Source organism: Columba livia, chromosome 19 (assembly GCF_036013475.1).
Source record: "Columba livia isolate bColLiv1 breed racing homer chromosome 19, bColLiv1.pat.W.v2, whole genome shotgun sequence".
Lineage (NCBI taxonomy): Eukaryota > Metazoa > Chordata > Aves > Columbiformes > Columbidae > Columba > Columba livia.
This window is the reverse complement of record NC_088620.1, coordinates 7,399,583-7,412,277: the sequence shown is the minus strand read 5'-3', so window position 1 is coordinate 7,412,277 and position 12,695 is coordinate 7,399,583.

Sequence of the window (12,695 nt, the reverse complement as noted above, 5' to 3'; positions counted from 1 at the left end):
TGATAGCAAGCACAGGGAAGGGAAATTATTTATTTGAAGACATACCTTAAGATGGGAATAGAGGCAGGAAAGGAACCCAGGAGTCCTGACTTCTAGGTCCATTATAGAAGGTCAGTGGAAGCCAAGGGAGCACGTACAAAGCTCTCCAGGTGAGCAAACATCAAGGCTGCTCTCACAGACCTGGCCAGCTGGGGACAAGAGAGCACATATAGGGTCCAGCTGAAATAAATGACATCCTCTCATGGGGGTTTCAGACTTAGTTGTTTGGTTTATGACCCAGTACACTAACAGAAATCTTGGGTCGTATCCTTTCTGTGCAGCGGAGCAGACTGTGAAGTTCAAACAAAGTCCCATAAACACTGTTTGGCCTCCAGAGATGCTTTTTCTAGTTTGTGTTTAGCAAAACTTGTCCCTTATTGCATGAGATTAGCCTTTTTTTTTTTTTTCCCCCTATCAACTCATCTCATGGCATTGACAAGGGAAACCAAGGAAAACCACCAGGATGAGATTTTTTGGGGTTGCGAGCTGTCTGTGAAGGTAAATGCAAACATGTTTTCCCAACACCCCCCTGCATACACCTTCCATTTCGGTACAGTCAGCTTCAGCACCAAAAATTAGGCTCCCTGGAGACCTGCACACCAGGCAGGCTTTTAGAAGCTCCACCAAGAAACCTGCTGTCCCCTAAGTGATGTGACTAAGAACATGGCAGATGCCCATGGTTTGCTCCTCTTTGCCTGTATCTCCCATTTGCTTTTCAGTACCAGAATAACTTTATTAATTTTCTTTTTCAATTTCCCTTTTTCTCCCTCTGTTTCGTGCTCTCCCCTCCTCTCCTGGGCTAAGCCATAACACCACTTTGCCCAGGTAGTTTGGCAAGGGAAACTGTATAAATGGAATAAGGTGGGGTCATGGAATTTGGGCCATTTTTAAGTGGCATCATTACAGGCCTTAGGGACCTGGGTTGAATACAGGGGTCAATCACCAAGCAGAGCAGCTGCTCCAGTTCAGGAGAAGGCTGTGGATACCAAGAGTGACACAGATGACAATAGAGTCATGGTAAGATCCAGAAAAACAGCAGGCAGATAGAGAAGATCTCCCTAGAGCCAGTTGCTCCCACAAATATGTGCCAGTTGCTTAATGAGGAACCCAGTGGCCTATATTTGCAAAAGATGGTGGCAAAAAGGGCAAGGAAGCTCTCATCATTTCAGAGGAGGCACAAGGCTTCGTGATAGACGTGGAGAGAGGTAGGAGACGCTGCACACAGCAGATGGCTGTGGACCATGGGCAGGAGCTACAATATGACTGGAGGAAAGCAGATATCCAACATATAACGTGCTTGGAGATCAGTCTGCCCTTCTAGAATAATGATGACTGAAACTCAGCGCTCCTGTCACTAGCCTGGAAGATAACCTCTTGCCATCCTCCCTTCTAGTATGTCTTAGCTAAAGGCAAGATGTAACCCTGGCAGTGAAGATGCGTTGCACTTGGAAAGGAGATGCTATGATGCAGCTCCTGGTATAAAAATCCTGCTGAAGACAGACCTCCAACAGGCAATGAAGACATGCCCTTAATCTTTTTCCTTTCACCATTTTCAGGGCTGCAAGTAACAAATCAAACCTTTGCCTGAGTTCAGAAATGCAACCTGCAGAGTTTGGTGATGGAAAGGGCAGAGCCGGGCCCTGCTCCCACAGTTTGTTTCTAGTTTGTTTCTCTGAAAATGCCTTGAGTGTTTTATACTTACACTGTTGTCAAAGGTGGCAGACAAGCCAGTGCTGTTATTCTGCTGAAGGAGAGAAATAGAAGTAATAACCATGTGCCTTCACTGTGACTTGGAGTCATGGAAGGGAGTACAGAATAAAGAAGGACTTGGGACCTGGTCTGCTGCCACCCTGTGTGAATTCATTTTAAATACCAAATACAGCCTCAAGTCGTCAGATGAAACCTGACACTTCCCCTGTCAAACACCCAGATATCAGGAGACAAAGTCCTCCGTCTGGACAGGTTTGGGCTATGTTTTGGAAATGGGTAATCACTTAGTGTTACTGATTTTTTTTCTTGCTCCCTAATCCAAATGCTTTGGCACCTCTGGAAACAAAACACTGAGAATTTGCTTCATCTGGCAACCCAGATGAACAACCCAATAGCAGTGAGCTATTTTGTCTTCTTTTTTAGACAGGGGAGGAAAACAGATACCTCTGGGTCACAGTTTATCCTGTGCTGATGTCTGAAGCAGGTGGAATGAATCATGCCCTTGGCACACCTCTCACCTTCCTGGACTGGAAAGGAGCCTGGTGTGATCAAGCCAGACAAACAGCACTATGGACATCCAGAGTGAGGAGAGGAGATGCCCTGGGCTTTTCATGGGAGACACTCCAAAATGAAAGCAACCAGAAGGGATTATTTGGGAACCTTTACCCATCTTTGTACACATAGTGTGGGCCATTCCCCTATTCTTTAGCTATTAAACAACACTTGTGGTGCTGGCGACAGAGGACCAGGCTCCCATCAACTTTTCTGTGGGGAGCAGTGTTGCCTCAAATGGTACCACTTTTGGCTTGGGCTCCAGGTCTCCTCCACTCTGTCCTCACAGGGACCTTGACAGAGACACTTGGCTGCTCTTCCAGTGGCCTCATGATGGAGCCCGAGCAGCGTGCGGACGTGGCACCGTGTGTCTACCTGCCGGGGAAGGGGCCTGAGCATCCATGCAGCTCGCTGTAATTTCTCTAATGGCTTTCTTTGGCTTGATAGATATTGAAGAAAGCTTGTTGCTGGGGCAATTTCCATGGAGAGATAATAAGAGATCATTTTCAACTGAGCGAAACTTTAATGGCACATTCTGGTAATGAGGCAGCAAGGAGAGTAATGACCAGAGACCTCAGAGTGCGAGCACATCATGAGGGAGGGGGGAGAACTCTTAGTTCACTGCTCCAGGCAGGCAGTTGAAGCCTGATCTTTGTCCACTTGAAGTCAGCCTGGAGTTTTGCTGCTGACTACAAGGAGAAGAAGATTTAAGACCTGCGTGCTGGCAGGGTGGCTCCATAGAGATGCCCCAGTGAATTCACTGGGGAAGCAGGAGGACCTTCATAGGGCTCAGGTGCCAAACACTCCAGCCTTTTCCTTCAGCAGAAGGTAAGTTTGAAACTAAACCTGAAGGAGAGCTGTATACACAATCATGTTCTTTCCCTCTGAAACCAATAGGAAATAATTTAACTTGTGTGTGTTGAGGGACTGCGTTCCTAGATGGGAGGGAAGGGTATATAATGGGTAGTGAAGGTCCTGTCTGCTTTAAGCTCTGTGTCCTGTGATGGGCTTCTTCAGAAATCCATAGGAAACGGATCTGAAATTCAAGGAGGGTGGTAGCACCAGAGGGTTGGTAGGCAGAGATGAAGGCTCCATGGATAGGGAAAGCCAGTGATAAAGACAGACTAAGAAAAACACTCATCCCCTTCAGCTTTTCTGTGCAATGAGGAACTACACCTGTTCCTCCAGCCAGCTGCGTGGGTGTAAATGTGGAACCCAGTGGCCAGTACAAAGCTGCTTCTGCATCAGGAGAGCAAACTGTGCCCATGCTAGACCAGTGCAAAGGGACAGAGTGCAAAAGACTGGAGAAATCTGTGTGGGACTAAAGATACCTAAGGTCCAGGATTGTGTTTTCTAATCAGTTCTGAATCTCAGCTAAACCTAGGAAGAGCCCAGGAATTAAACTTCAGAATCCGTTGTGGATGTCCTGCCTCCACCTGAAGGTGTGAAGGACCTTCATGCATCTCAGTTCCTTGAATTAATCTCTGCAGCTTGGTTCTGGCCTTGCTCTTAAGGAGGGTCCTGTGTCAGATACTTCTTAAGGGCAGCCAAAGCCAGTTGTTGTTTATCTCCTCTCAAAAGCAGGAAGGTGAAGGGTCGACTCTCCTCCAGCCTCGTTAACAGCTGTTTCATTAATCACAGCTTTCTCTTCAAAACTAGAGACAATCTGTCCAATTAACATTAAAGCTCTGGCAGTCGCTTGTGACAGTGGGGAACTTCGCAAGCAGCACTTTGACAACCGTCGCTAATAAGTCTAACATTTTTAAAGCTGCTCACAAACAAAACAGCCCGGTCTCACCTCGTTAATACCCTGTGCTCCCTGTTTGCATGAGCCGGCCTCCTTTCTGTTCACTTTTATGATGAATCTCAGCAGAGCCCTGTTCCCAAAATATGAATACTTTTCCCATAGATTGGCTTTGGCCATCACATCCCACTACTCCCCTGGGTTTACTTAGGCAAAGCCTTTCTGCTGCAACCCCAATCAAGCTTAAACACTTGTCTACACCTGAGTGAACTGGGCTCCATGGAGCTATAGGTCAGAAAGAATCAGCACATTAAGATGTAGGTCCAGCAGAAAAGGTGGTTAATAATGGCTTGTATCTTCAGCAGAGACAGTAGAAGTAGTAAGGTGTGGAGAAAAAGTTATCCAGTTAACCACAAACCTCTTAGTCTAACCTTGACACAAGATTTCCAAGTGAGTTGTGAAGGAAAGAACAATTAAATACCCAGAGATAAAGGTGAAATGAGATAAGATGCAACATGGGTTTACGAAATGTAGATCGTGTCAGACGAGCATGATAGCTTTGTTTCGATAAGATACCTGATTTTCTGGACAACAGAAATGCTGCTGATCTCCTTTATCTAAACTTCAGTAAGGTATCTGATAGGTGCCATGTGGGAAATTATTAGTGAAGCTGAAGGAAAAGAGGATTAGTAAACTGTTAGGTGAGGTGCGACTCTCTGGGTGCAATTTACCAAAAGAGTTTCTCACAGAACAGTTTTGGAACCGTTTTTTCCTTCTTGTGGGTGATCTTGGCAGTGACAGCAGGATCCTGAGGCTAAAATAATCTAGCAACACAGAACTGGGAATTTTGGCAATGCAGAGGAGAATGAGGGGACAAGTCTGAAAGAACTAAGTGACCTTGAGAATAAGAATAATTGAAATGAGATGAAAACCAAAAAGTTTGAGATGACAGGTCATGAATCTGATGACTTGCGATAGCCTCAGATACAGCGTAGGAGATGATGAGCTGCAAATTATCAAGATCTATGTGGCCTAGGTGACTGCAGACTGACTGAGATGTCAGACACAGGAAGGCAAATGCTATTCTTGGATGTATCAGGAGGGATATTTCAGCAAATATAGACAAAAAAATAATGTCATTGACTGTGGGTTTGACTTCTTAAGGTCAAGATGGATAAGCTTAACCTTGCGTGAATGCAGAGGAGAGCTCAAAGATTATATAGAAGGTGGAGAACAGATCACAGACAGGAGAGCAGAGGAGTCAGGAACAGTGTGTTTAATTTGGTAAAACACAGGCTGACATGGGAGAAGTTCTAGAGAGGTAAAATAGACCCATAAGCTGACATGTTACAGCTCCTGAAGCAACTAGGGCATGGACATAGGAATACCAGTTAGCAGAAAAGGTTCCCTGCCTGCTGATGGAAGCTACAGGGACAAAAAAGGAGCTTTTGAGGTCTGAGCTTTTCTTTTTACACCTGCAGTGACAAGAACTGGCCTGGCTAACCCAGGAGGTCCCTGACATTCATGTGCTCCTGGGCAGGGCACTTCTCCCTCCAGCCTTTCCTGGAATTCTGGACAGATTTCTCATTCCTGATGCTCCTGAGAATCCCTCAGGCTCCTGCCAGAGAGTCAGTACATCTGCGTGGGAAACTGAAGTGATGATGGCAGCACACGTAGGAAAATCTCACATCTAACGCAGCCAGAACAGTCAACAAAATCAGGAAAAACGGGTAAGCAGAAGAGTTAGAGTGGTGTAAGAACACAAGTTATCTGCCAGGGGTCCTGGTGATCTGCTTGCTAACCTGTGCTATCGCGTTTTTACTGCTTTGGGTTAGCATTTCTTGCCACTTTCTTCCTAACTTGCATCAACATATGAGACAATCACCTCTGCGTTTTGCTGTCTAAAGATGCCTAAATAGGGTAAGCTGGCATTTGGAATCAGACATGCTGCTACAATTTGCGTAAGTGCATGTTTTCTCCTCCTTTCTCTTGCTCCTGCATTAGAGTAATTTTAACCAGCGTTCGCTTTTTTTCTTTTCCTTTATATTTGCCTCATTTTCAAACCTTTTGTGAAACTGGGACAAGTGCTTTCTGATGAACCAACTATAGATTTGAGGAGCTCGCTGGGAAGGCTATTTACTGGGTGGGTATGAACTGGGCTTAAATCTAAAAGAACTGTTAATGCCTTGTCTGGCACAGGGCAATCACATGTGTCACAGCTTTGATTATTGCTGCCTGCCATGCTGGGAGGTCAATGCAAGATGAAAAAAGATTGGGAAACAGTCAGATTTGAGCAATCAAGGTGAAATGTCCCTGGAAGGGGCTGGGAAGGAGAGAGGGGAGGGATTTGGTTGGCCTGCAGGTTTTCTTCTCAGCTTTGGACCAGCAGCACACATGTAATTACATGTAGATGCTGGCACGGTGGGGAGAAAGCTATTCAAGAAAAAGTTTACAAAGTTTTTTTTCCTCTGCTGTCATGATGAGATTAGCAGGTGCTAACTGGGGAACCTGTTGGGCCCTGAGGAAGGAAGAAGCAGGACTTGTGGATTAGGTACTGTCAGTGACTTGTTGCCTCTTAAAAATTGCTAATCCCCACTTAGGCAAAGGGGTGCAGGAGGTCCCCATGTCTTGGGCATGGGCTCTGCCAGTTTGTCCACCCCATCTCTTTAACATACACGCCGAGGCAGCTCATCCTTTTGACATACATGCTCCCCCGTGTGTTAGGAACCCTGCTAAGTTGTAATTGTCCTTGTTATTTTCCCTCTCTCCAGCTCCTGTCTCTTTTAACCCAAGTTCTTTTCACACACAGCACAGGAGGGAGGCTGGTGGACAGGATTCGGCTTGCAGGGGTGATGGTTTGGCTTCAGAGCAGATGGGACAAGCAGTTAGGGCAGCAAGTGGCACCTTCACTCCTGTGCTATGTGCTCATGCCTGACTGGTTGCCCCATCTGGTGATGCTTTTGCCCCCAGAGTGACTCGTGCTCTCTTGATCCACCCTTGCCACCCCTAAAAAATGCCATAATCTGTATTTGTCAGAGCAGGAAACTGAGGCACAGGGAGTGAAAGTGCTCCAAAGCCAAGATTTACAGCCATAAAAAAGTATTCAGGAGTTTTTAGCACTTGGTGCTTCATTCAATATGACATGAGATTGGGGTTATCTGATCCCTGTGCCTGAATGCCAGGAGCATCCTTCACCACTCCATCCGAGTGTCACCTGCTCCCACCCTTCTCCTTGTCCTGGCAGCTCAGGAGCTCCCTGGAGCAGCTCTCTGTGGGGAATACATCTCGGCCAAGGCCCCTGTCCTCTTCCAGATACATATGTAGAGTGTCAGGCTTAATCTCCCTGTCTGTGTTGAGCTACTTGATTAGGAAGCCCTCCTCCCCCTCCTGCAGGATCACTCTGTTGGCACGTTGATGGTGAACCTCAGAGTGTCACTATTTGTTCCCTCTAGAAAAGGTCAGTTCCCAGGACTTTGGGGCCGTGGCACCACAACCTTTTCAAAGAATGGACAGATGGAAGTGGCTCTGTGGAAAAAGGCCAGGGCAGGAGGGCGGCTGGCAGCCTTTCTGGGAGTCTGGTTTTGTGGCAGGACACACAATTCTCCCAAACATGTACACATTTATGGCCAGCTCTGAATTGGTTTACAGCCAGTGGCTCCAGTGCTGTAGTGCTTGAACCAGTGTTCAGTCAACCCACTTCTCCTATTCACATGGTGCTTCTCTGTTCCCTTTGACACGACAAGACCACTCGACTTATTTTCTCATTGTGCTCCGAGGGTCTGGATTTCCTCTCTCTGGTGCCTGGAGGCTTCTTTACATCCTTGTGGGAGGTGTAAGAAATGGAGCCACATCTGACTGCTCCCTCCAATTTTATTAGCCAACCTGCACAGAAGCCAACCTGGGCACAAGGCTCAACGCAGAGGGGACAGGGGACAGGCTTTATCTACCACCCATGAGACCACTGCTGGGGGGTATGAAGTGAGGTCAGAACTGAGCTTGCAGGTGATGCACAGTGCCGCCCCACTCAAAGTGATGCTTTGCCAGCATATTTCCATGAAATGAAGCTAAATTATATTTGCATTTCAGAGCCTGTATATGTCTCACTCTGTGATAGGATAAAAATTAGCTCACCCTTATATCTGTATTGCAAAACCAGGTTGCAGGTGTATGGCTCAGAAAAAATAATTCTTTAGTCCATGGTCCTAGCAGCCACCTTTTACGTACGATTTTGAATGTCTTGGTTTCAGGTTGAGACACAGAAGTCTTTGCTAACTGTTTGAACCCAGTGAAACACCAGTTTCACCATCCTGCGTATTTAGAGCAAAGCTCATGCTCAAATGCCCAGCAGAATTGGGGCCCAGATCTGGAGCTGTTTGAGAGATGAGGAGACTAGATAAAGCAGACCCCACGCCCTCTAGAGAACACACTTGGGTAAAATTACCTTGCTGGCCATATGAGATGAAGCATGGAATAGGTCTAATTTGTGTGTTACGTTCTTGTTAATAACAATATCTAATTAAGGTATCTGGTGACAACTTAATGGGCAGAAAAGGAGAAAATCAAGAAGGCTTTATTGAATTTTTCTTTCAAATCCAGCTCTCTGGATTTGAATGAATCCGTCATTGGAGACAGAGCCTTGTTTGTCTGAAATCTGTCTTCAGCCCAGCAGTGTAAGTTGTAGCTTTATTGTCTAGGACCTATCCCTTAAAAGTAAACTCATCATTCTTAGGAAGATCATTGCTTGAAGGGGAGATTAACCTTTACGATGTGGTGATGGAAGTTATTGTTCATTTCAAGAGCCCGTGAAGATTGTTGAGAGCTGGAAGTGATGGAAACTGGACTAGGATTTGGTGACACAGCTGAGAGGTGGAAATGGAGTCTTTCATGAGGCTGCTCTCATCTGCTTTTTCACAACTGATTTCATTATGGAGTTATTATTTATATTAAAAAAAAAAAAAATAGAAGAACCTAAGAACCTGAAGTCTAATTTGTATGTCCGTGCAGCATCTCATGCAATATGATCCATATCCCTGCCTAGGAACTTTAAGTGATCCTAAATAAAAGACGGGTGATTTTTTTAATAGCAGAGTGATTAGTTTTGTTTGTTATCTGCTGCACATTCCCTTTCCTCCTCCTGCTGCTGGGTTGCAGGAGAGAACCATGTTGTCTGCAGCCTCTTGCGCAGGAAAAACCCTTTGGCTTTTTCTTCCTATTCTTTTAATACAGAAGATTTCAAGGCTGTGCATATCAGTGTCGCAAGCCCAGGCCCCTCACATTGTGTCTACACTACAACCCAAAAGTATAATGCCAGCTTGTGCAGACATAGAAGAATTAGCAATAAATTCAAGGAGGGAAGCGATGTTCCTAGGACAGGTCAGCCGCAAAAGGTTGTACGAGCCCAGCAAGGACATGAGCGTAGCCCTGACTAAACAGTTCTATGTAAAATGACACTGAGTTGTTTTCCAGCTCTTCTCTGTGTGATTGATCTCCTGCAACAGGACACGTACAATTAACCAGCAGCTCTGCTATTAATAACTATCCCTGAGTATGGAGATAAAATGAATTGGGGTCTCTGTGGATTATTGTCTTTCTCCATCTGACACTTCTTTAGATGGATGACATGGAACAAAAAGGGAATCTTAAGAGTATATAATTGAGTGTGTATTAGGGTTTATGAAGAGATTCCTACAATAACTGTCATGTTCCACCTGACGAAGTAGCTGTTATGTGAACATGCCAAAGTACCACTTTTCTTGCTGTGATCTTTGTTCTCACTTGCTTTCTCTGAATTAGCTTAAAATCTCCTTTAGCCGGAGCCACAGAAGGCAGCCTGAGTAATGACTTGAGTGCAAAATAAGGACGGGAATATAGAATGAGGTGAACACTTAACTGTCAGAGGCCTCAAATTGGGCACCAAAGTGAAAGGAGACCCACAGTCTCAATAGCAGAGATCAGCTCTGTTTCCACCGGTGACAGCTTCTCTGGAAATCAGGACACATCGATTTATATCCTGTTGGAAACCAAAGATCCAGGCACCACTATGCGAGGCACTGTCAAAGCTCAGCTCCAAAGAGAACAACTACATCGGGCAGATGAAGCACCAGAAAGAAAAGGAAGACGTGAAGAGGTGAAATGACTTGTTTTCTGTGTCACAGCAAGTTGGTGGCAGAGCCGGGAAAGGGGACTGTCTGCTTCGGACCGCTGTGTTGGGCATCCCAGATCCTTGGCTGGAGAGTCCTGGCAGGGTTGTCCTGTTATGTGAATGTTGTGTGAGGAAATGTGATTTCTCAGGAATGAAAACTTACCTACGGTCTTAAACACAGTTTTGTGGTGGATGTAGCAAGATGGAAACTGAACCTTGATGTGCTGGTTATTTGCTTTTGCTGAGGGTGTGCTGGGAGACCTGTGACACCAGGACAGGTTACCAGGACAGGACGCATTATCAAAATACCTTTGCTTTGATGAGTTGAAGTTCTGTTGGGATTTAGTGCTGTTGGGGTGCTCTCACTAAAGAAAAGGTGCAGCTCAGAGGTGGTCAGGGTCCCCTGCAGCCGGGGAGCAGGGACCATGAATGTGGGCACAAATCCATCCCCTGGCCCAGCGGTGGCTGGTGCAAGGCTGGCCAGGGGCACGGTGGGTGTGCAGCTGCCTGTGGACATGTGCTCTGAGATGGTTTACAAAAGGACGCTCTGCCTTTGCAGCAGCAGCCAGCCCTTGTGTCCTTTCACATCCAACAGCATGGAGAAATCTCCCTTTGCATCCCAGCCCTCCTCTCCTCATCAGCAGCCCAGCACTTTTTCCATTGCTGCCCTGGATCTTTCCATCCTATTTTTCTTCCTCTCACCTCCCTTTATTTCCCCCCCCACTCCATCTTTCAGTTTGACTTGTCACACACACACAGAGTCACAAACTCGATCCTCCCAGAGCCGCAGACCTGCCAGCAGAGCTCGAATGCGGTGGGGCTGAGGGATGCTCTGTCACCTCCTGCCCCTCCACGTCCCCCCCGCCCTATTCCCCGCTGATCTATTGCAAAGGACAGGTAACCTCAGCCAGAAAGATGGATGCCACAATTACATTCCCCTTTTCAGCAGCTCTTTCCCCTTGCTTCTTCCTGATGGAAATCGTGGGCAAGAAAAATCTATTATTACTCTCCAAATCATATCAAATATTTATCAGGGTAATTCCCTAGTTATCACCACCAATTGCAAGCCTTAGTCACGTAGTAAATCTTGTTAGTGTCATCTCTGGGAATGTGTCTCGTCTGTCTGCTCAGCCGAGTGCTGCAGAAACCAGGTTGCCCCAGGGGAACTTGGCTTATGGGAAAGGCAGTGGAGAAGCAGGAGGTGAGTGCGGTCAAAGATGGGCTCAGACTTACCAAATCCCCTTTCTCCCAGGACAGGAGATGGGGTCTGTTCAGGATGGGGCTAAGGAGAGAGCAGGCACGTAGCATGTGGGATGGGGACATCTGTTGGGCCACACCAGCTGATGCTTCCTTGATGTGCCAGGTGCTGTACAGATAAACTCATTCCTAATCAGAAACTGTCTGAAACGGGACAGGCTCAAAACCAGAGGTGGATTAACCTCCCTGGGACAGAGATTAAGTGAGTTGACCAGGGCCGTATGGGAAGTCAGTGGCAGAGACCAGAACTGAGATCAGGGTCTCTGCCTCTAAGTTTAGTGTTTCAATGACGTGATTATTCCTTTTGGAGCACTGTGGCTGTTTTGACACAGCACTATCCTGAGGGTCCTGTAAGTCAGGGCAAACGTGACATCTCTGCTCGCTGTGCCAAGGACTCTTCCCTTCCACCTGCTGTGTAAAGGACTCGCAAATGCAGCCACTCTAGCTGGGCTTTTGTTGTTGTTGTTGGCACCAAAATGTTTCCAGATTGTACCTATTTTTAAACTCTTTATTGGGTCAGATCTGGACAGCTTGGAGACTTCAGCTCTTCTCTCTTTCTACCCCTGTGCACATAACTTATTGCTGCAAAGGGAAAAAATGAGCAGCAAATTTCCTCTGCCAGAACCAATCAATCTGGCACCTGTCATCAGCATCACAGCAGCTATAAAATATTTAATTTCTTAATGATGAATTGGCAGATTGTTTAAAAAAGACAACAAGGAAACAAAGAAAAGGAAACAGACACTCACAATCTGCAGTCACACTCTTTGCCAGGCTGAGCCTTTGGAACCGATAGCAGGAATGTGTTTTTCCATCCAACCTACCTGATAGTGCTGTCTGTTAATAAAGCCCTGGTAGTTATTTTGGGGATGTTCCTACTCAGACAGTCACCAGACCCTTGACTTGCCATCGTAGGCTCCCACCACTGATGAGACTCAGCCTTCAGAGAGATTTCTATGCAGAAAACAGGAAAACAGCTCCTCAAAGGCACAGATCTTCCCTCCCTCAAGGGCTGATACATGGGGATAAATAAGGAAAGAAATGATCAGGCTGGGTCAGAGCACAAGTGCCTCTAGCCAAGTGTTCTGTCTCCAGCAGTAACCAACATTGTGTCCTCTGGGAAATGTATTGGAATGGGTCAATAAGACAGTGCTATTTCTCTAGCAGGCTCCAGCAGTCTGCAGCCTACGGAGATCTTTGTGCTTTCTAGCTCCAACTGGAATTTTCTTCCACGAGCTTTGCTTAGTCATT